This window comes from Molossus molossus, unplaced genomic scaffold (genome assembly GCF_014108415.1).
Source record: "Molossus molossus isolate mMolMol1 unplaced genomic scaffold, mMolMol1.p scaffold_m16_p_13, whole genome shotgun sequence".
Classification (NCBI taxonomy): Eukaryota; Metazoa; Chordata; class Mammalia; order Chiroptera; family Molossidae; genus Molossus; species Molossus molossus.
Window position 1 is genome coordinate 27,852,272 of NW_023425348.1, and position 27,453 is coordinate 27,879,724.

Here is a 27,453-nt window from a genome sequence, read left to right on the forward strand (position 1 = left end):
GGAGAAGGAGGCAGGTGAATGAGGAAGGGAGTGGATGTACGAGGGAGAAGGAGGCAGGTGAGTGGATGTACGAGGGAGAAGGAGGCAGGTGAATGACGAAGGGAGTGGATGTACGAGGGAGAAGGAGGCAGGTGAATGACGAAGGGAGTGGATGTAGGAGGGAGAAGGAGGCAGGTGAATGAGGAAGGGAGTGGATGTACGAGGGAGAAGGAGGCAGGTGAATGAGGAAGGGAGTGGATGTACGAGGGAGAAGGAGGCAGGTGAATGAGGAAGGGAGTGGATGTACGAGGGAGAAGGAGGCAGGTGAATGACGAAGGGAGTGGATGTACGAGGGAGAAGGAGGCAGGTGAATGACGAAGGGAGTGGATGTACGAGGGAGAAGGAGGCAGGTGAATGAGGAAGGGAGTGGATGTACGAGGGAGAAGGAGGCAGGTGAATGAGGAAGGGAGTGGATGTACGAGGGAGAAGGAGGCAGGTGAATGACGAAGGGAGTGGATGTACGAGGGAGAAGGAGGCAGGTGAATGACGAAGGGAGTGGATGTACGAGGGAGAAGGAGGCAGGTGAATGACGAAGGGAGTGGATGTACAAGGGAGAGGGAGGCAGGTGAATGACGAAGGGAGTGGATGTACAAGGGAGAAGGAGGCAGGTGAATGATGAAGGGAGTGGATGTACAAGGGAGAGGGAGGCAGGTGAATGATGAAGGGAGTGGATGTACAAGGGAGAAGGAGGCAGGTGAATCAGGGTGCCGGATGAGGTCAATTGGAATCAAAAGGAATGAAAGGAGGAAAGGTCCTATTCAAGGAAGGAAGTTGCTTTGTGGTTACACTACGGATGGTGAAGAAAGTCAGTAGTCTCATTTTTGGCTGAATTGATTATATCAAAATATTCCTTACTCTTTTTTTCTTCCTATCTGACTTTTCTAGAAAGCAGTTCTTTAATTAGCCATGTTTATTTTTATAAATGGGCCAAAATCTTTTGAGTGTGGGTGGGTGTCTGGGTGTATCTTTTAAGCCACTGGATTCCCAGTGGACTGCTCCAGTCGGATGAAAAGCTGCTGGCCATCCTCTGTTGGACAGGCCATCAGATCAAGGGATAAAGGCGCCTGTCTATACACTTCTATGCAGTTCAGCCCTGGGACAGCTCCTGGTCCATAAACTAGGGGTAATTTAGTGTCCCCACCTACCTCTAGGCTGATCGGGACAATCAGAGGAGATAAACTGTGTGAAAGGTACATGACTCAGCAGTGTTCACTGTTCAGGAAAGTGGTGGTTTTGTTTTTTCTTTCTTCTTTGTTTAGGTCTCCTTGTGCGTGACAACGTCCCATAGGCCCAGTGGTATTAGGCCCAACCAAGGTCAAGGGAAGTTCTTTCATCTGTTGAGTGAGTGTAGCCCTGGGGCAAAGCCACTTGAATTTGTTCTCTAAATTCACATATTGGTGATTTTTAAAACCTTGATATTTGACATAGGGGAGCTTTCTGGCCTACATTAGTGCAATGAGGACTCTATATTGCACGTAGGTCTTGAAATTGTAACTACACTGATGATAATTACAGCTTTTGTTTTTTTGGGCATCTGCCATATGCCAGACATGTGCTCAGAGTGTCTGTGATACATTATCTGTCCTTCCACCAACTTTGTGAAGTAGGTGGTGGACTCCACCTTTTGCAGAAGAGGAAACTGAGGTCCAGTAAAACATGCCAACGTCTTCCAGTTTGGCTTTTTTGAAAAAAATTATTGATATTAGAGAGGAAGGGGGAGAGAGGGAGAGAGAAAGAAAGAAAGAAACATTGATGAGAGAGAGAAACATCGATTGGCTGCCACCTGCATGCCCCATCCTGGGGATTGAGCCCGCAACCCGGGCATGTGCCCTGACTGGTGATTTCTCGGTGCACAGGACAATGCTCAGCGAACTGACCCACACTGGCCAGGGCCCAGTTTGACATTCTTTGTAGAACACCTTTATCATTTTAGTTACAACTATCCCACTGATGTTTTTTTTTTTTTTTTTTAATTTAGAAAATAATGACTGTAAGTTTTGTTTTGTTTTGTTTTTTATTCTTACCTGAGGATATTTTTCCATTTTTTGTTCAGACAGAGTGGGAGGGAGAGAGAGAAAGAGAGAGAGAGAGAAACATTGACATGAAAGGGACATATCGAGTGGCTGCCACCCGCACGACCAACTAGGGCCGGGGACAAGCCACACTCGAGGTATGTGCCCTTAGCGGGAACTGAACCCGGGTCTCTCTGGACCAAAGGCTGACGCTCTAACCGCTGAGCCAAACCCGCCAGGACATGACTGTAAGTTTTTTTAGAGCAAGTTTTTATAGGTTTTTTTTTTGTCTATTTTTTTAATAGTCTGTTCTTGATTGGTATAATCCAACTTTTCCTGGGTGAGATACTTTCTCAGGAGGTCTGGTTGTCCAGCCCAAGAGTTCCTGTTCCCATGCTGGACTCTGTAGGGGTGTGTCTGGAAGTGTTTTCTGCTCCATCTACCCCCCCCCCCCCCCCGCCAGTGGCAGAGTGCATGCTGATTGAATGGAGCACATGCTTTAGAATTAGGAGCTGATTTCTTTTCTCTACTTCTTTTTTGTTGTTGAATTTATTGGGGTGACATTGGTTAATAAACTTATATAGGTTTCAGGTGTGCAATTCTGTAATACATCATCTCTATATTGTATTGTATATTCACCACCCCAAGTCAAGTCTCCTTCCTCCTCTGGACTTCTTTTTATTTCTAAATGGTCCTGTTTGTCTTCTCTGGGCTGCTTTGGTTTTCCCTCTTTACTGCTGCAGTTTATTGCTCTGTGCTGGCTCCTTTATTTCTGTTTTCCAGACTTGCCTGAAATGTATCTTGATTTTGGCATCTTTAGATGTTTAAAGGCCTGCACTTTGTTACTGATGACTTCCCCCATTCTGCAGAATTCCATTTGGTTGCAAGTCTGTTTTGCAAGACCCTACTTCTTTCCCTTCCATCATTAAATTTTATTATTTTTCTGTGCCTGCTCCTTTATAGAAATTTATATTGCATTATATAGATTGTAATAATGGACCTTCAATGCCCTATAGTTTGATTTCCAATCATCTGTTCATGGAGCAGAGGGCGCCTTTATGTGTCCTTGCTGTTTCTAAAAGGCAAGACTGCATTATTTTGGTGCTGCACACCCTTCATTGACTATTGAAAGATTGGTTTTGAACACCTCCTTATAGTGGGGGAGACCAATGGTGCCTCTCTCCCTGCTGCCTTCTCACCTCACTTGATCTTCCTCGACTCCCTGCACCCCCGCCCCAGACCAGCAGTTCTCAAACTTTTCATTTCAAGACTCCTTTAAAAATTAGTAAGGTCCCCAAGAAGTTTTAATTATGTGGATTACATCTAGCAATATCTACTATATTAGAAATTGAGATCGAAAAGATTTAAAAATATGTATTGCATTGGTTTAAATAAAGATGATAAACCCATTACATGATAACAGATAACATTTTTAACAAAAAACAACTGTTTCCGAAACAAAAACATCCAAGGAGAAGAGACATTGTTTTACATTTTCCCAGATGTCTTTACTGTCAGCCTTACTGGAAGACAGCTGGGTTCTTCTGAATGCTTTGCATTCACTCTGTTGCAGTACGTTGTGTTGGTTGAACTATATGAAGAAAACACAGCCTAACACAGATAGGTAGTTGGAAAAGGGGAGTATTTTGATAACTTAAAAAAAAAGTTAATTGTGTCTTTGAAACTACATCAGACCCTGACACGTGGTAGTTTCTTTTCTTTTTTTATATCTCAAAATTTATTTCAACTCTAACTAGTATTAATCTGAAAAGAATTTCAGTTTAATCTCCACAGTTAGAGTTGGATGTTATATTTCTCCGTTTTCTAGAAGTTTTCCTGATCCCCAGCCTGTGACTTCCATGGATTTCATTGGTTCCACCTCGTATTTAGTAGATGGACATCTTCAGATCACCTTTCCTCTCTCCCACCTCACTAGGGAAACTGTTAGAGTGTCTGATAATCTGCCCTTTTCCCTTTTTGTTTCTTTAATTAATTTATTTTTGTTACAGATGTTTCTCCTTTTTTCCACATTGACACCTTCCTCCCGGTCCCCCCAACCCCATCCTCAGTTTTGTTGTCCATGTCCATTAGTTATGGGTACATGCATGTAAGTCCTGTGGTTTATCTCTCCCCTCCACCCAAACCCCCTGTTCTGAGGGTTGTCAGTCTGTACCCCACTTCCACGTCTCTGGGACTACCCTATTCTTCAGACTGTTATATCCATTACATTCCACAAATTAATGAGATCATATGATACTTGTCTTTCTCTGTTTGGCTTGTTTTACTTAGGATGATACTTTCCAGGTCCCTCCATGTTGTCTCAAAGGATAAGAGATCTTTCTTTCTTACAGCTGCACAGTACTCCATTGTGTATATGTACCACAGCTTTTTTTATCCATTAGTCTACTGATGGACATTTGGGCTGTTTCCAGATCTTAGCTATTGTAAATAATGCTGCTATGAACATAGGGGTACATATATTCTTTCTGACTGGTGTTTCAGATTTCTTAAGGTATATTCCTAGAAGTGGGATCACTGGGTCAAATGGCAGTTCAAATTTTAATTTTTTGGGTAACACTATATTGTTTCCCATAGTGGCTGCACCAGTCTGCATTCCCACCAGCAGTGTAGTAGAGTCCCCTTTTCTCCACACCCTCACCAACACTTGTTGTTTGATGATTTGTTGATGACAGCCATTCTGACAGGTGTGAGGTGATACCTCATTGTTGTTTTAATTTGCATCTCTCTGATGATTAGTGATGTTGAGCATTTCTACATATGTCTCTTGGCCATTTGTATGTAGAGAGGTGTCTATTAAGCTACTCTGCCCATTTTTTAAATTGGGTTCTTTGTCTTCCTTTTGTTGAGTTGTATGAGCACTCTATATATTTTGGAAATTAACCCCTTATCTGATGTATCATTGGCAGTTATGCTCTTCCATACAGTGGGTTGCCTTTCCATTTTGATGGATGGTTGTTTTAATGTGCAGAAGCTTTTTAGTTTGGTATAGTCCCATGTGTTAATTTTTTCCTTTGTTTCTGTTGCCTTAGGTGATGTATCAGTGAAAATTCTTCTGCATATGATGTCTGAGATTTTGCTGCCTACATTTTCTTCTAGGATTTTTATGAATTCATGAGCCACATTCAAGTCTTTTATCCATTTTGAGTTTATTCTTGTGTATGGTGTAAGTTGATGGTATAGTTTCATTTTTTTTACATGTAGCTGTCCAATTTTTCCAACACCATTTATTAAAGAGGCTGTCTTTACTCCATTGTATGCTCTTGCCACCTTAGCCAAATATTAATTGAGCATAATGTCTTGGGTCAATTTCCAGGTTTTCTGTTCTGTTCCACTGGTCTATATGCCTGTTCTTGTGCCAGTACCAGGCTGTTTTGATTACAGTAGCTTTGTAGTATAACCTGATATTTGGTATTGTGATCTTACCTACTTTGTCCTTCTTTTTCAAGATTGCTGTGGCTATTCGGAGTCTTTTTTGGTTCCATATGAACTTTTGAACTATTGTTCTAGTTCTGTGAAGTATGTCGTTGGTATTTTGATGGGGATTGCATTAAATCTATTGATTGCTTTGGGTAATATGGACATTTTAGTGATGTTAATTCATCCAATCCATGAACAAGTATGTGCTTTCATTTTTCAATATCTTCCTCTATTTCTTCTTTCAATGTCCTGTAGTTTTCTGCAAATAGGTCCTTTACTCTTTGGTTAAGTTTATTCCTAAGTATCTTAATTTTTTTTGCCACGATGGTAAATAGAATTGCTTTTTTAGTTTCTCTTTCTGTGATTTCATCATTGGTGTATAAGAATGCTGTCGATTTCTTGACGTTAATTTTGTATCCTGCTACTTTTCCAAAATCATTTATTAAGTCTAGTAGATTTTTGATGGAGTCTTTAGGGTTTTCTCTGTATAATATCATGTCATCTGCAAATAATGGCAGCTTCACTTCCTTCTTTCCAATTTGGATCCCTTTTATTTTTTCTTCATGTCTGATTGCTGTGGCTAAGACTTCCAAGTACTATGTTAAATAAGAGTGGCAAAAGTGGGCATCCTTGTCTTGTTCCTGTTCTTAAGGGAAATGCTTTTAGTTTCTGCCCATTGAGTATGATGTTGGCTGTAGGTCTTTTATATATGGCCTTTATTATGTCAAGATATGGTCCCTCTATTCCCACATTGCTGAGCTTTTCTATCAGAAATGAGTGCTGGATTTTGTAGAATGCTTTTTCAGTGTCTATTGATATGATCATGTGATTTTTATCTTTCATTTTGTTTATGTGGTGTATCACATTTATTGATTTGCAAATATTGTACCAGGCTTGCATCCTTGTAATGAAACTCACTTGGTCATGGTGAATAATTTCTTTAATGTATTGCTGGATCCAATTTGCTAGTATTTGTTAAGGATTTTGGCATCTATGTTCATCAGCAGTATTGGTCTGTAGTTTTCTTTTTTTTTAGTATCTTTTTCTGGTTTTGGAATTAGAATTATGCTGGCCTCATAAAACGAGTTTGGAAATAGGTTGAAGAGAATGGGTGTTAGTTCTTCTTTGAATGTTCAGTAAAACTCCCCGGTGAAGTTGTCCAGTCTTGGGCTTTTGTTTGCTGGGAGAGTCTTGTTTATTTTTCGCCTAGAGGATCTATCCAGTGATGCCAGTGGGGGGTTGCAGTCCCCTGCTATGATTGTATTGCTATCGATTTCTCCTTTGAAGTCTTCCAGAAGATTTTTAATATATTTTGGTGCTCCTATATTGGGTGCATATATGTTTACCAAGGTTATATCTTCCTGTTGGATACATCCTTTCGATATTATGTAGTGACCTTCTTTGTCTCTAGTTATGTCCTTCATTTTGAAATCTATTTTATCGGGCATGAATATTGCTACCCCAGCTTTTTCTTCCTTTCTGTTTGCTTGGAAGATTTTTTTCCATCCCTTCATTTTCAACCTATGTGAGTCTTTTGTTTTGAGGTGGGTCTCTTGTAAACAACATATACATGAGTCATGCTTTCTTATTCTATTACCTACTCTGTGTCTTTTTATTGGAGCTTTCAATCCATTTACATTTATGGTGATTATAGATATGTACTTATTTATTACCATTTTTGTTTTGTGTGGTTCTATTTTTCTTTCTATTTCTTCTACTAATTACAGCAGTCCTTTTAACATTTCTTGCAGTGCTGGTTTGGTGATAATATATTTCCTTAGCCTTTTTTTTTTTTGGTTTAGGAAGCTCTTTATTTGAACTATTTTGAATCATAGCTTTGCTGGATAGACTAGTCTTGGATTCAGATCCTTGTTTTTCATGACCTTGATTACTTCATGCCATTATTTTCTGGCCTGTAGTGTTTCTGTTGAGAAGTCAGCTGATAGCCTTATGGGGTTTCCTTTGTAGGTAACCTGTTGCTTATCTCTTGCTGCCTTTCGGATTCTTTCTTTGTCTTTAATTTTGGCATTTTAATTACTATGTGTGTTGGTGTGGGCCTGTTTGGGTTCTTCTTATTTGGGGCTCTCTGTGCTTTTTGAACTTGAATGTCTTCTTCCTTCACCAAATTAGGGAAGTTTTCTGTCACTATTTCTTCAAATATATTCTCTAACCCTTCTTCATTTTCTTCTTCTTCGGGGACTCCTATGATGTGAATATTATTATGTTTCTAGTTGTCCCACCGTTCTCTTAAGCTTTCTTCCTGTTTTTTTTTAAATTGTTTTTTCCTTTTGGTTTTCTGATTGGTTGATTTTTCTACCCTGTCTTCTAATTCACTGATCCGGTCCTCAGTTTCCTCTGCTCTGCTGTTTAGTCCTTCCATTGTGTTCTTTATTTCTGCTACATCATTCTTCATTTCTATATCTTCACTCATGGTGTTGAGGTCCTTACTCATACTGTTGTGCTTCCTCAAAATCATGACTCTGAACTCTAGCTGTATTAACTTGCTTAACAGCATTTCATTTATCTCATCTTTGGTAGAGGTCTCTTGTTCTTTCATTTGGGATTTGTTTATTTGTTTGACCATTTTGGCTATCTCAGTGGGTTTTGAAGTGTGCCAAATTTTTCCTTTGGGTGTTGGTGTTCTGCTGTTCTTGGGTTCCTCTACTGGGTTTGGATGAGTGTGGGAGGCCCCATGTTAAACACCACTGTGAAGTCTTACTTTCCTGGGTAGATTTGCAAGCCCAGGAAAGGTTCAGTTATCCTCTAGCTTTTTGCCTGGAGGCTATTAGTCTCAGTTACTTGGTTTCTCAGTTGAATGAAAAACTCCCTCAGGTGTTCAGCATAAGAGGATTTTCTGAGGGTGGAGCAGATACTGGTTGTTAATGAACCTCAATTTTCATTTTTTGGCCCACCTGGGTGGGGTTGAATCTTTGAGGGAGGGGCCACTGCCTCTCCCCAGAGCCCTGTGAAGGAGTAAGATAGTCACTGTCCTGCATGGCCACAACTCAGCAAAAGCTCTGAGCACCCTCCAAATCCCGAGTATCCCCACACAGTTCCAGTCCAGTCCTCCTGCCCTCTGCTGGAGCCCAAGGTGAGTGGCTATGGCTAATTTAGCACTTTGTCCTAGCTCTCTGCAATGTGGAGCCAGCTTGGGATTTGAACCCCGAGGGAGCTGCTCACAGCTAAGACTGCTGCTGTCCATGGGCTCCCAGCCCCTGTCTCACACCTCTGAAATCCTACCAGGATTGATTCAGTGTCCCTGGTGATATGGTTCTCACAAGTGCTTTTCTGTTGCTTTTTCCCAATGATTTGTCTTTATTTTAGTTGTAATTTCAGTTTGGTCCTGGGAGATGGTCTGTGTAGCTTCCATTCACTCCACTTCCATTTTGGAATAATGGTAATTTCTTAAAGGTTTGTTGTAGGCCCACTGGTGTGGCTCAGTCATTGAACGTTGACCTATGCACTATGAGGTTGCTGGTTCAATTTTAGGTCGGGGCATAGGCTGAGGTTTTGGGCTTGATACTCAGTAGGGGTTGTGCAGGAAGTAGCTGATCATTGTTGTTGCTTCTCTCTCTCATCAATGTTTCTCTCTCCCTCTTTCTTCCTCTCTCTCTAAAAAAAATTAATAAAAAAAAGATTTGTTAGCATAAAATCTGAAATCATATCAATGAACTTTTTATACTCTTCTCTGTTACATTAAACCTATTAGTCTGTCTTGCTCTTTGAGAGGTTCCTTTATGCATTTTGAAACATGCATTAGTCATTTGGAAAATACTACATTTATTAATGCCATTACCATGCTCATCTGAAGTCTTAAGTATTGGGATGCTTTTAAGCTCACAGTGGCCAATATAAGTTTGTCAAAATTTTATTTTTTGCTTGAAAGCTCAGATTTTTTTCTTTAGCAACAAATACCATCAATTTTCCTTGAAATAACAAGCTCGCATTATTAATTTTTGAGAAAACGTCTACAACTACCCAGATCTGAATAACTGTGGTTTTCCTGTCCATCATCTTTCAAGTAAAAGTGGTGTTCCATGGAAGAGAGTGGCTGATTCAGCTCCCAGCTCGGTCACTCAAGTGCTTTTCCTTCCAGGCTCCACCACACTTGGGCCCGCGGCAGGAGTGCTTTGTAAGCGCTTCCCATTCTTTCACAAGGGACAGTAAAAAAGATGGGTTCTCAGGGGTTGATAGTTTTTACCTCTTCTTCAAGGACATTCTTAGGTGAAGTTGACTTTGTTTTTTAAACTGTGAATGGGTGGTGGTGGAGCGTATATACAGTGGCTACGAATACAATCCGATGCCTTGGTTCTTGCTAGGGCCCAGCAGTTTGCCCCACAATTGCCTCTCGCTGTCAGTGCAGATTTCAACACAGTTGGAGATGGTTTGACCCCAGAGAGAGTTTTGGACTCTACTTTGAAAACCAATGGATAAGACTACACTGTCTTTAGTCATCTGCCTGGAACACTCATCTTCACCACCTCTCTGTCCTTGTGTGTGAGTGTCCATGTATACATACATGTATATGTGTACATATGTATTTGTTTATATGTACAAGTATACTGTGTGTGTGAGAGTGTCTGTCGCTTCGATTAACACTAGTTGTGCTCATCACGTGGGTCTCATCTAGTAGAGTGGGCACTGTGAGTCAGGTTTCACATTTTTCTTGGTGTTAGTAGCACCAGGCATCATGCCTATTAAATGTTAACTTGTTAAATGTTGGCTGTTTTCATCATCATCAGATCATGGTTGCAAGGGCGCAATAAATGTTTTTTGAACAAATGGAGAGTTCGGGCTACTGTTTTCCTGGGTTTCCTTACTTAGAATGTTGGTTCTTTGTGAGGCCAGTAAACATTGAGCATGAAAGGGGACCTGTGGTTAACTAGATTTGGGAATGTTCAAATAGCTTTTTAATTGAAGTACTTCCCAGATCTTTTATTGTATAATGTGCACTGTGAATCTTCGTGGGGGATGGGAGGCCACAGAGTATAGTATTTCCCAAATTGACTAGCATGTGGACCTTCTTTTCTTGGCATATCTCAGAGGCTGATTGGAATTTCCTTTGGGAAATAATCATGTAGCTTGGCTTTTCCATTCTTATAGATGAGGAAATTGACTACCTGTGTTCATTCATGTATTAATTTATGCCTCAAATATTTAATGAGTATCTCTTATGGTTAGACTCTGGTAGATTTAGGCATACAATGGTGAGCAAAAGAACAAAAAAACTAATGGTGAGCAAAAAAACTCCCCAAACCCCAAAAAACCAGTAATACATTTTTATATGGAGTAGATAGTTAAGTGGAAGGTCCAACTATTCATCCACTGACCACTTGAAATTACAAGTGTTATTTCAGTGGTATGTAGGAAGACACACCACGCTAATCCACTTACATTTTTTTCTTTTCCATTTCCAAAGCTCTGCCAAATTGCTGAGGTATTCTTTTCAATACTTGGCCACCGCTGGCATCTGTGAGCCAAACAACTAACGAAGGTTCGTCAGGGCGTGGGCTGTCTGTCCAATCATATCATCAGAGAGTATCTCATGTTGGAGATAAGATCTTCTAAAATGTGAACCAGCCTCTTCTTAGTGCCTGGCACATAGTAGGTGCTTTGTATATGTTGATTGGCTGAACAAAGGATAAACACATCCAGAATAGTCTTGAGGCTAAAGGACAAACTCCACACCATGGTCTCATCATCCCAATGTCCAAATTCACACTCTGCAGGGTCAGCAGAATAAAACTATGTAACATGCTTTTCTTGCTCTGCTGCTCTGACCTGGCTGATTGGGGAGGGAACCGGGAATTCTCTTCTCCTCCATGCAAAGCGAAACACAAAATACACCCTACTTTCTGTTTCCATCCAATACTGCCCATACATGGGGGTGAAGTAGGAGGGATGTTAATACACTCTTAATATGAATATGTTTAATCGAAGGACATGATGTGGGTACAGTAAATTGGCCTTTGGTTTTCTGACTGGCTGGCTGGATGATAGCAGGAAGGTTTTGCAACAGAATAGCCTTGGAGTCAGGACTTCGGTAAGAAGATTAAGCCAGTGTTTAACTGGATGTTTCATTCTGTGAAGTCACCTACAGAGAAATCAAACATTTGCATGAACCAGTGCTTTATGTTCTTGGCATGTGGCCTGCGCCACTCACTTTGGGCTGGATGAGCTCTGGGAATGCATGAAAACCTCCCATTGCCCCTCCCCCCACTACACATAGATAGATGGGCAGGAAAACATATACCAGCTCAGGTTATCCTCTGTTTTAAAGCCTCAGAATTCTTCGGCCACATCGTGTTCCTGCCAGAGGGTGAAAACTGACAGGCTTGAGAGAGGCCAGGGGTTGAGTGGGGCGTGTATCTGGGTTGCTGAGTTTTCCCGTGTCACTCTGAGGTTGAATTAAGAAAATTCTCAGGGAGTTTTGGTCCTCTTGATTTCTAATTTTTGTGATTGAGTTAGTCACGTAAATATCATGAGTTGCTCATTTAAAAAGAAATAATTTTCTTTGTATAAGTAATTCACACTGATTGTAGACATTTGGAAAATTATCAAAAGCCATAATGCTAAAAATTACCTGTAATTCTAGCATTCAGAGATAATCACTTACAAAACATTTTGTTGTATTTGTATGCATCTCTATATGCATAATTAAGATCATCAGGTAAAAACGGTGATTTCTACTCTCCCCTTTGATGTACTGTAGACATAAATAAAGAATCCTACTTCGCGGAAATTCGTTTATCGCGGTGGAGTCTGGAACTGATTAACTACGATAAACGAGGGCCGACTGTATGAATGTTTTCTCTTGCATTGAGAGCAGTACCATGTGGGAGCCTGTATTAGTTTCCTGTGGCTGCTGTAATAAACTCCCACAAACTGGGTGGCGTAGAGCAACACGCTTATTCTCTCCAGTTCTGAAAGGCCCGATGCCAGAATCAAGGAGAGGCAGGACTTCCTCCTTCTGGAGGCTCTAAGGGACGATTCATTCCTTGCCCCTCCCAGCTCTGGGGCTGTTGGCATTTCTTGACATGTGACCCCATCTCTCTAATATCTGCCTCTGTTTTTACATGCCTTTCTTGTGTGTATGCCTGTGTGTGTGTGTGTGTGTGTGTGTGTGTGTGTGTGAGAAAGAGAGAGAGAGAGAGAGAGAGAGAGAGAGAGAGTGAAATCTCCCTCTGCCTCTTTTTTTTTTGTATGTGCCCCTAGAGGGAACCGAACCTGGGACTCTCTGGTCCACAGGTGGACCCTCCAACCACTGAGCCAAACCGGCCTCTGCCTCTATTATGAGGACACTTGTGGTGGCATCTTGGGCCCACCCAGAAATTCAAGGATATCTATTCATTTTAAGATTCTTGTCTTCATCACATCTGCTGCGCTCCTGCAACATTTTCAGGTTCCAGAGTCAGGGTCTGATATCTTTGTGGTTATTACTCAGCCCGATGTAGGGTTTAAAAGCTTGGACTCTGGAGCCAGACGGGGTGGGCTCAATTTCCAGTGCTGTCTCTTAGTAGCAGTGGCTTTGGGTGGTGTCTTGACTCTTGGTGCTTTCATTTTCTGGTTTGTAAAGTGGGAATAATAGCAACCCTATCTCTCTGAGTTGATATAGGGATTGAAGGTTAATAACATGTAAAGCACCCAATAACCTTAGGATAGTCCTAGCCTATGTAGGAATTAGCTGTTACTATTATAGCTGTTATTTTCATTAAAAATTCTTTGTAAAATATCATTTTAATGGCTGCATAAAACTTTTAAAATCTATCATAATTTACCTAATCATGTTCTTTTCTTGGCTGTTAAGTTTATTTACGGTTTTTATCTCATGTAGAACACTGCCATGGATACCTCTGAGTGTTCAGTGTCCCGTTTCAGATTATTCCCTAGCTGAAGTTTTGAAGATGGAATTACGTCAGAGGGGTGTACCATTGTAAGCCACTTGTAAGGGTTTGACAAATTGCTGTCCAGAAGGACTGCCTGTTCTATTCTTACCAGTAGCTGAATGATGAGAGTGCCCCTTTTACTATGGCTATACCTGTATCGAGTGTTATCATTTTAAACATTCTCACTTTTTTTTTTTTAATTTTATTTTTGTACAGATGTTTCTCCTTTTTTACCCCATTGACACCCTCCTCCCCATCCTCCCCGCCCTGTCCCTGGCTTTGTTGTCCATGTCCATTGGTTATACGTACATGCGTATAAGTTCTGTGGTTTATCTCTTCCCTCCCCCCACCACCCCCTCTTCTGAGGGTTGTTAGTCTGTACCCTACTTCCATGTTTCTGGGTCTACCCTATTTCTCAAACTTTTATGTTCATTATATTCCACAACCCTTTTTTTAAAATTTTTATTTTGTTAATCCTTACCTGAGGATATTTTTTCCATTGATTTTTCTTAGAGAGAGTGGGAGAGAGAGAGAGAGAGAGAGAGAGAGAGAGAGAGAGAGAGAGAGAGAGAAAGAGAAATATTGATGTGAGAGAGACACTTCAATTGGTTGCCTCCTGGACCTGCCTCAACCGGGGCTGGGGATCGAACTCTCAAACCAGATATGTTCCCTTGATTGGGAATCGAACCTGAGACTCGTCAGTTCATGGGCCGGCGCTCTAACCACTAAGCACACCGGCCAGGGTGGCATGGTCTACCCTTTAAGTTTGAAATGTAACAGCAAAGGAACTCAACACAGTGATTCCTTTAGCAAGGACTGTTCATGCCAGGCCAGACAACTTCTAATGAGAAATTAAATCCTTGCTTTACTAAGTCTCCAAGTGTGTCTCCATTCTGTTATGAAGCCTGAAAACTTCCAGAATGTTGGTGAAAGTACAGGGAAGGGTGTTGGGGGAGAGGATATGTTCGTATAGTAACAGGGCATGCTAGGTACACAGGGTTTTAATTAAAAAGTTGTGTGTCTGTTTTCAAACTTGGACATTGAAAACTCTGAGCATTTTAGGGGACGAGCAGGCACACTAGAACAGAAACAGGTCAATGTAATCACTTGACAGCGAGAGCCCCGCGAGGGATGGGAATAGGGGTCAGGAGGGACAACTTCTGTGCTGCCTGCTAGGGAAGGAGGGAGACCAGCCTTGGGCAGGGCTGAGGGCACAACCTGCACTTGCTCTTTGCAACCCTGCGCCCTGTTAGCCTTCTCTCCTTCCTGCCCGTTGCCGTGTGGTCTTGCCCAGCCCTGGCCTCTAGGTCGCAGAGGGCGAGCAGGGACCTAGCTGAAGGAAAGACGGGGTGGGGGTGGGGGAGGAGGGTGTCCCTCAGTGGTGAATTGCTGTCAGTGTACAGTGTGCACCATGTTCAACTGGTCACACACGAGTTCAGCAGTATCCAAACCAGCTGTAGTGGACTAAACGGACACCAAAGATGTGTCCAAATAATGTTATCTTATTTGGAGAAGGGGACTTTAAGGATTTTGAGATGAGATCAACTTGGATTACCCAGGTGGGCCGATCACAAGTGTCCTTATAAGATCTAGGAAGCGGGAGGTCACACTCAGACACACACACTCACTGCAGTGAAGTGGAGGGCCGAGGTGGCCGCCAGCCGAGAAATGCCAGCTGCCACCAGAAGCTGGAAAAGGCAAGGAGCAGGTCTCCCCAGAGCCTCTGAAGGGACTTGGCCCTGCTGACACCTTGATTTGGGGCTTCTGGACGCCAGAACTGTGTGGGAATACATTTATATTGTTTTATACCACCCAGTTTGTGGTAATTTATTACAGCAGCTGCAGGGATCCCTTATACCAGTCTGTGCTCCATTTAATAAGATAGTTCCACTGATTGTGTACTTGACTGTGTGGCAATATCATATGCTATAAAAGCTTCAAAGGCTCTCAGTTCTGTACTTATCCTGTCATGAACCAGCAGCAGAGTTTGCAGACCACCCTTCGAGTACCACTGGCCTCCCCTGTTTTATGAATGAGGCCCGGAGAGGCAGGGGAAGGGCGCAGGTTAGAGCACAGTGTCTGCTTTTTGTAATGGGGAGCGGGATGTGGCACCAGCCCTCCGGGCCAGGTCTGGGGGCGCAGGCTGGAGAGCTGCCCTTCAGCCTGTTCTGTAGGCCAGCTGGTGTCCCTGTCACCCTTCTGTACCCTGATGAGTGAAAGCTGGTGCTCCAGGGAGCCCCTGGAGCACCGAGCTGCTTAGGCGGCCCAGAATCCAGGGGAAACTTGCAGAGCCTTTGCTGCAGCTAATAAGCCGGCACCAGCAGGCGAAGGTCCCTGTCAAAGGTGAAGGTCAGTGCTTGCTGTCCACTTAATTTTCATCTGATTGCTTCAGTCCTTGTACTTTGGGTGTTATTTTCCATCTGCAGCCCAATTTTAACATTCTATATTTCCTGAATGGTAATTATTTGTTAGAGAATATGGGATTAGACTACAGTCACCTTGACTCTTATGCTGGTTGAATAGAGTCCATCCAATTTAACTTGGTATTGAGGGTCCCCTGAAGAACCTTCTCCTTTCCAGTTCTGCTTCCCACCCCTTCCCTTTCACACGCCTTAATCTCTGAACTTGACCCAAACCATCACTTCCTAAAAGAGATTAGATACTTGAAGCCCTATGGTAGGTCAGTTCATGGTTGACCAACTCAAGTACCAATGGAAACATATGGAAAGGAGATAAATCTTTGAAGATCTCAGGAAAGAAATGTTCACATTTACTGAAAAGACTATAAAGGCAACAAGAACAGCTAGTACCCGACACTAGCATCTGGTCTACCATCCCATTCAGTTTCAGTTGAACTACCAGGTGACTGCAGCCAGGTAAGACCAGAAGGAAAACCAACCAGCTGAGCACAGCACTAATTGCTGACTCAGTAAACCATGAGTAAATAAAATATCCATTGTTTAAGACAAAAAAAGAGGCAGCACAATAAACCAAGTCTGCGTTATTACGCTTCTTATTTTAGTAACGAGGGGTATTGTATGGTTATTCGACGATTCCTTGATTGCTGTGGGCACTTTTCAGGCTCACCTGTGTATTTTCAGTGAAATTCTTATTTATCTTGTTTCATAATGGGTAATGCTCATATTAGGAACTCCTTTACTCTTTTATATGGGCTTCCATCTTAATATTTATACCCCTGGGATATTGTGAATTGTCATGTCTATTCTATGGATCTCACACATCTCTCTTCTTTTCCTCTCACATATTATGGGACAGTAGTTCAGAGGCTCGGGTCCCTTTCTCTCATCTTTTATTGTTTTCCAAGACTTTGTTTCAGCAGCCTTTTCCTTAACCCTCTACTTTTGTTTCTTTTTCTTATCCTAGCCCTGGCTCTCTGATTCTTTTTTTTTTTTTTTTTTTTATCCTCACCTGAGGACATTTTTCCATTTTTTGTTCAGATAGAGCAGGAGGGAGAGAGAGGAAGACAGAGAGAGAGAAACATCGATGTGAAGGGACACATCGAGTGGCTGCCACCCGCACGACCAACCAGGGCCGGGGACAAACTGCAACCGAGGTACATGTCCTTAGCGGGAACCGAACCCGGGTCTCTCAGGACCGCAGGCTGACGCTCCAACCGCTGAGCCAAACCGGCCAGGGCTCTGATTCTTAAATCAGTGATTTTTGGTTGCAGGAAACAGAATTGCCCTCCTACCAGCTTGAGTTAGTAGAGGGTTTGTTGTAGGGCGCTCAGGAATTGCAGGGAGCAGAGCTTGACCATCTGCTGGAACTGCAGCGGGAAGGCGCCTGCTCAGGCTGCGTGGTCCTGCCGAGAGAGAGAGAGAGAGAGAGAGAGAGAGAGAGAGAGAGAGAGAGAGAGAGAGAGAGAGAGAGAAAGAGAGAGAGAGAGAGAGAGAGAGAGAGAGATGGAGATGGAGAGAGTGATATCTGTGTGTGTGTGTGTGTGTGTCTGTGTGTGTGTGTGTGTGGTGTGTCTGTTTCTCTGGATCAGGGCTCCCCCTGCCTGCCTAAGTTTGCATGTCTTTATTCTCAAATGAGGGAAGGAGGAAGGCGGGCAGTGCAGCTGATGTGACAAGTGTCTATTCTCAAGTCAGTGGGTTGGGAGAGGGAACCATGTGACTGTCTCTCAGCGTGGACTTGGGGGATGTCCCAAAAAAGGGGTATGTGGAGGGGTAGCCCCCCCAAACCTATTATACCTCTTTTTCTGATTTCTCAACAGAAATTAACTCAAGTCACCTCCAGTGGAAGTCGGTTTGCTGGAATTGTTGAAGCAGCATTCTTGAAGTTGAAGAAAAGGTACGTAGAAGTAAGTTTGTATCGACTCCAGTTCTCTTATAAGGGGAAACCCATGTGTGAGGAGGGAGTACTGTCCCTGTCATTCCCCAGACACACCTAGTTCTAAGTGGAACAGCTCAGCCTCCTCCCTGCCTGGCATGCCCCTCTGCATCCCTCAGGGCCTTTCTCCAGTGCTGCCTCTCTGGAAATGAGGCCTGTTCGATCCCTCCTGCTGGCTGTGGTCTCTCCTGCTTCTGAAACCCCACGACACTGCCTCCTCGTGCCGACACGTGCCATACAGCCTTCACATTTTCATTTGTGCCCTCCTCTGACTGCTCTCCCACGGCTGCGCTGAGCGTGGGGCCCCTCCTCGGGGACCTCCCCATCCTAGCACTTCCACATTCGATTATAGCTGCCTGTTTGTGTGTGTTCCCAGTAAGCTCCTCCAGGCGAACCTGAGTTGTGCCTGGGGCGTAGTGGATGCTCCATAAACGTTTATGAGTAAACATTGTCAGCTCCTGTGGGGGTTCCCTTTGTCCCTGTACCTCTCCGCTCCTCCTCGCATGGGTTCTGTTCTTTGAGCATTCCTCAGAAATTGCTAATCTTCTCTAGTGGTCCTTTGAGTTTTGACTGTTGGTGAAATGAAGCTAATAGCAAAGCTTTTGTATCTGATTTTTCTTTTTCATGGGCAATTAGGGCCCATGTTAAGAGCAATAATCCAGAAGCTGGAAGGGAAGGGAGGTGACAGGCAGGTCAGGAACCAATGACCACAGCAGCCTGTGGCTGGGGCTGACTGGGGGCTGCTCGGGGCTGGGGTTTGGTCAAGCTGTGGTTGGAACCCCTCCTAGCTGCTGGCATCCATCCGCATGATCTTCGAGCTGCTTCAGTCATCGGACAATTGCTTTTTAACCCACCTCCTTGATCCAAACCTTTTTGCTTAAACGCATGGGTCAGCAGTTTCCTTTTTTTCAAACCGTTTGTTGCATTTGTTAACTATCCTAAAGACATCCTGTACCAATTCTACCAGTTTTCTTGGTCAGTGCCCTCTTAGAGGGCTGTCCCGGCCTTTGCCGCCCAACAGGAACCAGCTTGTCTCTTGGTTGGGGAGTTCTTCCCCGTTTACTGGGTGCTTCTGTACATCACCAGGTCTTCCCCCACCGTCCTGGCAGGCAGGGGCGAAGGGTCACTTCTCATCTTCAGGCAGGAAACAGCGCCGCAGCTTCGCGGTTTGCGTGAGGTCACGTGGTAGGTGTGAATGGAGTTGGGTCTTCTCTCCCCTGCACTGTCTTGGTCCTTCCTTTCCCTTGGAAGCCAGTGCTGCTGTCACCAAACCTGAGGACTGTCTCTCACCTGTCCCTGTCCCACCCCCAGCGTTCCGTTTAGGGAGGGGAGCCTTGATCTTCTGTTGGGAGATGCAGTCTGACCCTGGGGTCTCCCCTAACCTCATCCAGGCTGCTTTCTTGAAAAAGTCTGTAGATAGGTTCCCCCAGGATCTTCCCATCGTTCTTGTAAGTTTTGGCTTTTGTCAGGGCTTGTTTAAATGCAGGAAGTTTAATTAATTTACATTGATGCTGCCCGGTTTACTCGATGAGAAGCTGGAAGACGCTGAGAGGGGCCTGACCAGCTTAGTCCGGCTGTACCCCATGAGCTCTCCCTCCTTCCCCTTTCATTGCACGGGTCCCCTCCGTCGGGCGGCGGAGCTCGGGGTTCTGTTGCCATGTGGAATTGTTTAGTTCAGTGTGGTTTTTAAAAAATGGCTTGACTTTTAATTAGAAAGCAGATTGTGGAATGACATTTTGGTTTGTCCTTCGATGGGGGAACTGGAAAATAGACTCATCATGATCGGAAAGCAGGTTCCAGTGCAGAGGGAGGCATATTAACTTAAGAGCAGCACGTGATTTCAGTGATTCATTGTTTTCCTGAAATAGGCTGTCTTCTCGTTGAGAGAGACCTTTCTCTGCATCTGATGCCACTTTATTTTTATTTTTTTAAAAGTTACAGAACAACCATGCTGTAAGGCAGGCACTTTATTTATTTTTTTCTTTATTGATTTTAGAGAGAGAAGAAGGGAGAGATAGAGAGAGATAGAAACATCGATGAGAGAGAACATCAGTTGGCCGCCTCCTGCATGCCCCCACAGGGGATCTGGCCCACAACCTGGGCATGTGCCCTGACCGGGAATCGAACTGGCGACCTCTTGGTGCATGGGTCAGTGCTCAACCACTGAGCCACTTTATTTTTTTTAAATTTTTTTTTTATCTTTATTGCTGAAAATATTACAATGTTGCCTCTCTACTTCCCTATTGCCCCCTCCTTCCCGCTCTTGCCCACACTATCGTCTGTGCCCTTTTCTGATGCCACTTTAGGTGAACAGTTTCCTAGGGGAGACTCTAACTTGGAACCCACCTCCCGCAGCAGGGTGGTACTTGAACTAGGGTACCTGTCAGGGCGTGGAATTAGATACCAAGAACCTTCTGCTGGTGCTCCTTGAAAACATCAGTATCAAGAAATCAGCAAACCTAATATACTTGTAATTGAAGAAAATAGGCTACATTTTTTACTTCCCATTGTGGTGCAATGCAAATACCATTTTACTGTGAGAAATTACTGTTTTCTTAGCCCCAAAGCTGGCATATGCGTTACTACCAAGGGTCATCATAGAGGCAGCGTGTAGGTGTCCTGGCCGAGTGTGGCCCCATAAGCTCCTCATGTGCACCCCACCTTGGCTGGCACAGAGGTGGGTGTCAGAGCAACCCGAGAGGTCAGGAAGGGTCACCAGTGAGAATGGCCTCAGGCATCCATCACTCCACATGTTGCCTCTGTACTTTGCAGCACTTTATGCCTTTTATAGCAGTTAGCAAACTTGTGTATCTCATGGGCACCTCAAGCTTAATGAGTCCATATATTAACTCTTGGTCTCCTCCTACCACAGCCCCTTTCTAGTCCTCCCTTCCCCCATCACAGCTGTTAATTTGCTTTTTCAAGCCAGAAACTGGGCAGCCACCTTTTTCTTCCTCCAAGTTACCATGTCCTAGCGATGCTTCTTGAATTCACTTGCTGCCCTCCACATCTCCCTCCATGTCCCATGACACAGTCATTGCCTCAGTTACTGCAAAGGCCTTTGAACTGGCTGCCCTGCTTCCGCTTCCTCTCTATTCTGTCCATCACTTTGGACCCGGAGAGATCTTTACAATACTTCTCACATCATTTCACTTCCTTTGTTAAACCCATTAGTGACCGCCTCCTGCGCTTGGATGAATCCCATTCTCCCAGCATGGTGCGTGGAGAGACTGCACTCTCTGCCCCAGACCTGGCGAGAGACCCCGCAGCACTGCTGACATCACATGGAGGGGCTTGTCAGACAATGTCTCCCTTTCCCTGTTGACTCCCTTGGCACAGTGCAATGGCTTTGATTTTCCAGATGCAGGAGAATGACTGTCCGGCTCGCAAAGGTATACTGAGAATGGATATTGCATTCTGGGAAATGGTACAGGGAGGGATTTCTTTCTCCAAATCCCAGAATATCAACCCTTACAACACAGAGGTGGGCCACCATTTCATTTGGAACATGAATAAGTAAATAGCCAATACGTAATCAACTAAATTATAATGCCCTTGCTACGACCCAAGTAGCACCCACCAAATATTTTGATACAAAAATGTGTGCAATATTTTAGCTTAGGAAATCATGAATAAAACCTGTTCCAGGCTGGTAGAAGAAAAGACTGACTTTCAAAAGAGAAAAATGACACATATCTCCTATTCTGAAACCTACTTGCTCTTCTTACCTTAGCCTTGAGCTGCACTTTCGTGTGTTTGTGGAATCATATATACACAAACACACACCTGAAACAGAAATTCTTAGTTGTGATAACTCTCCTTTCTCCTCAGGCCTTCATTCAAGGCAATTAATGGGAATACTGAAATTTCAGCTTTATTTTGATGCAGTGTGGCCTCAAATTAAGACAACTTTTCTATGACCTTGAATTTGAAATATTTTATGGTAATGGTTTGGTGGGTCACTGTGATGAGTTACAAGCAAAGACTGTAGTGGGAATACAGGCAAGGCGATCTCGAGTCAGTGTGATGCGCACTGTGGTGGAGTTGGTGACCAGGTGTCATGGAGCCGAGGGATGAGCCCTCACTCACTCTGGGACTGGGAAGTCATGACATGCTTTCATGAATGTGACCTTTGAGATGGGTCTTGAAAGAAGAGTTCGCCAAGTGGGAGTGACTGGGAGAAAGAGTAGAAAGGGGTATTTCAGGCAGCTGCATGGCCAGAGGCCAGAGGTAGCAGGAACGAGGTGTGCCCAGGTCACCACCAGAGGACTGCTGGGGCCACACCACTGAGGCCTGGGCTGGGGTGGGCTGCACGGCCGCAGGGGCCGGCGTGCGCTGCGGAGTGCCCTGAGGAATTTGACACCAGTAGCCACTGGATCAGGTTTGTCTTTTACAGCAGGGTTTCTGTAGGCTCGGTTTTTGCTTCTAAACCTTCTCCCGAATGGCAGGAGATTGGTGACCTGATTCAGACACACGGGTCCTTGTATCGACTTCCATAGGTGTGGACTCAGAATGCACGGGCCACCTACCAGTGATCACAAAGACGTTGCTAAAAGTTCCTGAAATGTGACTGGTGTTAGGTGACTGCCCTGCTGGAGTTTGTGGATGACCCTGCTCCATATATCACGGGATCGGGGGAGTTTTCTCCGTGGCGAGAGTACATGAAGCCGGCCCAGATGAAAGATTTGCTCACAGCCACACGGTGACTTGCTCTGCTGCCACAGAGCCATGGAAGTCCAACTGCTTGATGTGATGTGGGGGACAGGGCTGGGCTGGGCTCCCTGGGCCTGGATGGCCAGGCCAAGTCTGCACTGTGCTTGTTGGCACTGGGGGCCACTGAGGGCTTTTGAATTAGAGGACTAAGATCGAAGCTTGGTTTTGGTGAGGTCATTCTGCCTGAGGACTGAGGAATCAGAAGGTTGGAGGCAGGAAGGTATGTGGATGAGAGACACTGAGGACCTCAGTGAGGGCAGGGAGGACATGCAGGCTTGGGGCTCGGGGTACATGAGCGCCTGTGCAGCATTTATCTCATTTGGAGGTGGGGGGATTGGAATCCAGAGTCAGTGCAGGGAGAGAATGTAGCCCCTTGTAAGCCATTATACCGGAGTGTGTTGGAGGTTGTGGGGGAAGGCCGAGTTGAAGGTGATTTGGAGACCCCTCCTCACAGAGGTTACTGGGTCCACCTTAGCAGCAGCATGGTCGTCGGGGACCTAGCTCATTGCTGACCTGGGGCACTCCATGAGCCTGCAGAATGGGCCACTGGCAAAATCTGTCAACCTTGTCTTGAGTGGTCGAAAGCCATTTTGTTCTATGCCCTTTGCCCAAACTTTCTGCATCGGCTGTTCTGTTTGGTAAACCAGCTTAAGATTTATCAGAAAAGGTGACATTTAGATTAAAGCTCAAATCTTATCACTCCGTGACAGACTCAGCAGCCAGGTTCATTGTGTGTTGGGGTCATTCTCCTCCCCCTCCCCAAAACCACCTTGCGGAGACTCGAGAACATAGACAAGTTGCTATGTAAGTATTTGACAGTAGCTCAGTTTCCTGCCCGCTTTTTGCAGAATATGAGAATTTTGGCAGCAATCAAAGCCTATAGTGAAGCACAGACGATAGGCTTTGAGACGTCACCAGTGGGTTGTAGAGTCCTTTTCCATGGATCTCCTGGCCGCCTGTTTTCTCTCACTCACCGGACATTAGCAGCATACTCCAGTCAGCCTCAGCTCCCGAAAACCTTTCGGGCTTGCTCCCGCCTCGGGGCCTCTGCCCCCCCCAATTCCTTGCTGGGCCACCTCTTGCTCTAGTCTGCCCCAGCTTTCCCTTCAGGCCTCTGCTCTGTCATCAGAGATGTGGTCCCATATGACGCTGTATGCCAGCACGTCCCCTGCTCTCTGTCCCCTTGCACTGCTTTGTCTTTCTTCACCGGTCACACCTTACAGATTTGCTCGTCTGTCTGTCTCCCTCCACTAGGACGTGTGTTCCTTCAGAGCAGGAATGTCGTATTGTTCGCCACCACCAGGACTGTGCCTGGCACGTCGTGGTCGTCCTGTGCTTGGCGAATCAGTGACTGGTCAGTTGGGGTGGTCAGTTCATCAGGCTGCATCGTCCCAGCGGTTCATCTGTGCCTGGCATGTGGCAGGCGCTGAGTAAGTGACGGAATGGATGACCTGGCGAGTGATTGACTGTGACTGGCTAGTCCCCAGGACGGTTGAATACATGAATGGATGAGTGAGCTTGCCCGCCTCTTTCTGAGACTGACCTCGATGGGCGGGCCCCCAACTTCCTTGTTTGAGAGGGCCCAGGTGTATGTTCTTGGTGCGTGAGGTGCTTGCATTTGATAATTCAGTCATTACCACTCTTTCTGTCTCCGTGTGTCTGCCATCAGCCAGGCTCTGTAATTAACTTGCTGTAATTTAGCTTAGGGATGAATTTTTCATTTTAAAGATGCCATAAACGACCACCACTTGTGATGTCTTGGTTGTAATGAAGATCCTGCCAAACAGGACACGAGGACGGTGTGACGTGTCTAGGAGAGAAGGGGCGGTTAGCTCACGCCTAGCCACGGAGCGTGAGGACAGGCCGAGGGGTCCTGGGAGAGTGTGGTTCCCCCTCCCAGGGTGCTTCCCAGGGTGCTCCCCAGCGTGCAGGCAGGGCCCTGCCCGAGTGGGTGTGTCTTCCTCAAGGGTCATGTTTCACCCAAAGATTTGGGGAAAATACCATTTAGAGAATATTAAAACAAATGTGATGTTTGTTAGGAGAATTTCATGAGGCTTAGTGGCTAAGAGCAGGGCTCTGGCCCAGCCGGTCTGGGTTTGAATCCGTCCCACCACGTCTTGCTTTGTGGTCCTGGGGACATTACATAAATTCTTGAAACCTTGTTTCCTGCCTCTAAGCTGGGAACCTGTGATGCAACAGCCCGTGGCACGGGGACCTTGTCAGCACCTAGTGAAAGCCACAGCCATCGGTCACATTGAAAGTAAACAAGGGCTCATGTTACATACCATTGCTTGACATTTTAAGATAAAAGAGGAGGCAAATGAAATTTTATTCTTTTTCTTCTTTTAATTTTTATATAATTTATTTTTGTTACAGATGTTTCTCCTTTTTCCACCATTGACACCCTCCTCCCAGTCCGCCCCCCTCCCCATCCCCAGCATTGTTGTCTGTGTCCATGGTTACTCATACATGCATATAAGTTCTGTGGTTTATTAGTGAATCTGCCTCAGACCTGGCCTCCAGGGATGAATGTTCACTGATTTCTGCCACATCTGATCTGGAAAAGTGAGCAAAGTACCACCTTAAGAAAACCAGCACATGCAATTGGCTGGCATGTTTCCACCAGATTGCATCCAGCCCTGCCTTAGTCTTGAGCTGTCATGGAGTTGAGCTGTTATTAACAACATGATAAATTAACGATGCTTACTTTTAGTACCTGCTGTCTTAAAGTACCTGACTGAATAGCAGGCGAAGTTGAAGGAACCTACAGGTTTGGACAAAGAGTTGCCATTTAGGGAATGACGGTACTTAGAAGAGCCGTAACTTTTCTGAGCGCTTCCGCACACATTCTGTCCACCTCATTCTCCTAACAGCTTGTCATTCATCAAGGTAGACAAGATGCTCAAAGTGGGAAGAAACCAGTAACTCTTGGTCCATCTCTTCCATCTGATTCCTGAATCCCTTTTAGCTGCATCCCATTAGTCTCTTAGTTTCTCCTAGAGATAGGGAGCTCCCTACCCAAAAAGCAGTCCAATCTGGCTTCCTGTAACTCCTATCCACCGGTCCAGGTTCTATCTTCTAGAGCACAACTAATCCTAGCACTTCTTCAACATGTAATTTATGTTCCTTTTGGTATGTAGACCTCATGACCTAGTGTTTCCACAACTTTCCCTGGGAACATGATTTAACCATTTAGCAGCCCTTAATCAGGAGAGGTCTTATTTATTTATTTATTTTTTACATTTATCTTGAGATAGAGCGGGAGGGAAGAAGAGAGAGAGAGAAACATCAAGTGGTTGCCACCCACACAACCCCAACCAGGCCGGGTACAAACTGCAAATGAGATACACGCCCTTAGTGAGAACTGAACCCCAGACTTTCCAGTCTGCAGGCCGATGCTCTAACCGCTGAGCCAAACCAGCTAGGGTAGGGGAGGTCTTCTTAATCCAGTGTTTACCAATTGCAGGTCACAACCCATTAACTGATTATGAAATCTCTTTTAGTGTCCTGCAACTGGCAGTTTTTTTCCCAATGAAATAAAACAAAACAGAAAAGAGGATCAGAGTGTGTTGCACATAGTAAGCTTGCATGTTACCTTGTAAAGCTTTGGTTTCAGTTTGTGTGGTGAGTGTTGCTGTTGCCTATATTTGTGCACTGAAACCATTTTAAAAGCCATTGTTTTGTGCCTTCTTATAGGAATTTCAAGTTCCTTTATTTCTATTTAGTCATCACCTTTGTCCTTTTCCATGGTCAAATTTGCTTCAGGGCAACAAAGTTGCTGTGCTGGAGGTTGGATCATGATTAATTTAACTCCTCTAAAAAGAAGGACATTGGCCCTGGCCGGTTTGGCTCAGCGGTTAGAGCGTCAGCCTGCGGTCCAGAGAGACCCGGATTCGGTTCCCGCTAAGGGCATGTACCTCGGTTTCAGTTTGTCCCCGGCCCTGGTCAGTCGTGCGGGTGGCAGCCACTCGATTTGTCCCTTTCACATCGATGTTTCTCTCTCTCTCTCTCCCGCTCTACCTGAACAACAACAAAAAAATGTCCTCAGGTGAGGATAAAAAAAAAAAGAAAAAAAAAAGAAGGACATTGGGCTGTGGGGGTTGAGTAACAAGGTCTGTCAAAGGCCCTGCTTCTGTCTGTTTCCCCACTGTTCTTCAGTGAGAAGAGTTGGTGGTTGAGCACCTCGGGAGCTTGGTGGAATTGCAGGGCAGGTCTGGAAAGCCGATATTTCCTCAAGGCTGGAAGAGCCTCCTTTGCCCCAGTTCTTAAAAGGAGTGTGGTGTGGGGTCCAGCCTGCACTCACATGGTCGTCTTTGTTCTCCGACACAAGTGAGGAGATGTGTCATCCCATCACATCTTGGCCTGAGAAGTGTGACAGTAACTGGACCTGAAAAGGGAGGGGCGTGGCCTAATGGAAAGAGCAGAATTGAGAGTCCAGCAGGTTTTCCAGATCCCGGTCTGTGTGTTGGGGATGGGGAAGGAGGCTGTGGGGGGAGGGGACAGGCCACTGAACCTCTTGGAACAAATAGCAGCGCTACTGATGTCAGGTCCCATGCCAAGCAGTTTTCTTTTGTAATCTCATGCAATCGTCTCATTGTCTTTCTCTCTCTTTGTTGTACTGGCCTGGAAAACCCCCTGCACTGGTTAGATCCAGCGTCCCCGAGCCCCACCCCCTTGTTCAGGCGGGCCCTGTGCTGCTGGGGTTACACAGGAGTCCTCTAATGAATTTGTTCTTCCCTCCTGCACAGCCATTTTATAGCTGAGTTTCATCTCCTCCCTTGTCTTGCCTCCTTAGCTGATGACATTCTGTTTATTTCCCTGAGAAGGACTGAGAACTTGTACAGACTCCTCCCTCCACATGGGGCCATGTCCAGGGCCAGCCCCAGCTGGTGCTTCTCTCCCCATCAGTTCCTTTTCCTTCCTTCTCCTGGTCCATTTTTCTCTCTAATATGCATATTCTATAACCGCCTAAACAAACGGACAAAACACTTGTCTTCGTGCTCTAATTCTGA

The 27,453-nt window shown here is 44.8% G+C and overlaps 1 protein-coding gene across 6 annotated transcripts in view; it reads left to right on the plus strand.

The window, feature by feature from the left end:
- SMCO4 (single-pass membrane protein with coiled-coil domains 4) overlaps window positions 1–27,453 on the plus strand; it is a 76,664-nt gene that overhangs the window by 36,871 nt on the left and 12,340 nt on the right. For 2 of the 6 annotated variants that reach the window (XM_036259051.1, XM_036259049.1), the window contains exon 3: window positions 17,613–17,703. The gene's annotated coding sequence lies outside the window, so the exon portion shown is untranslated. Of the gene's footprint in view, window positions 1–10,914; window positions 10,984–17,612; window positions 17,704–23,812; window positions 23,872–27,453 lie in introns of those variants that run through there. The other 4 variants (XM_036259052.1, XM_036259050.1, XM_036259054.1 and 1 more) reach the window with 4 other exon arrangements.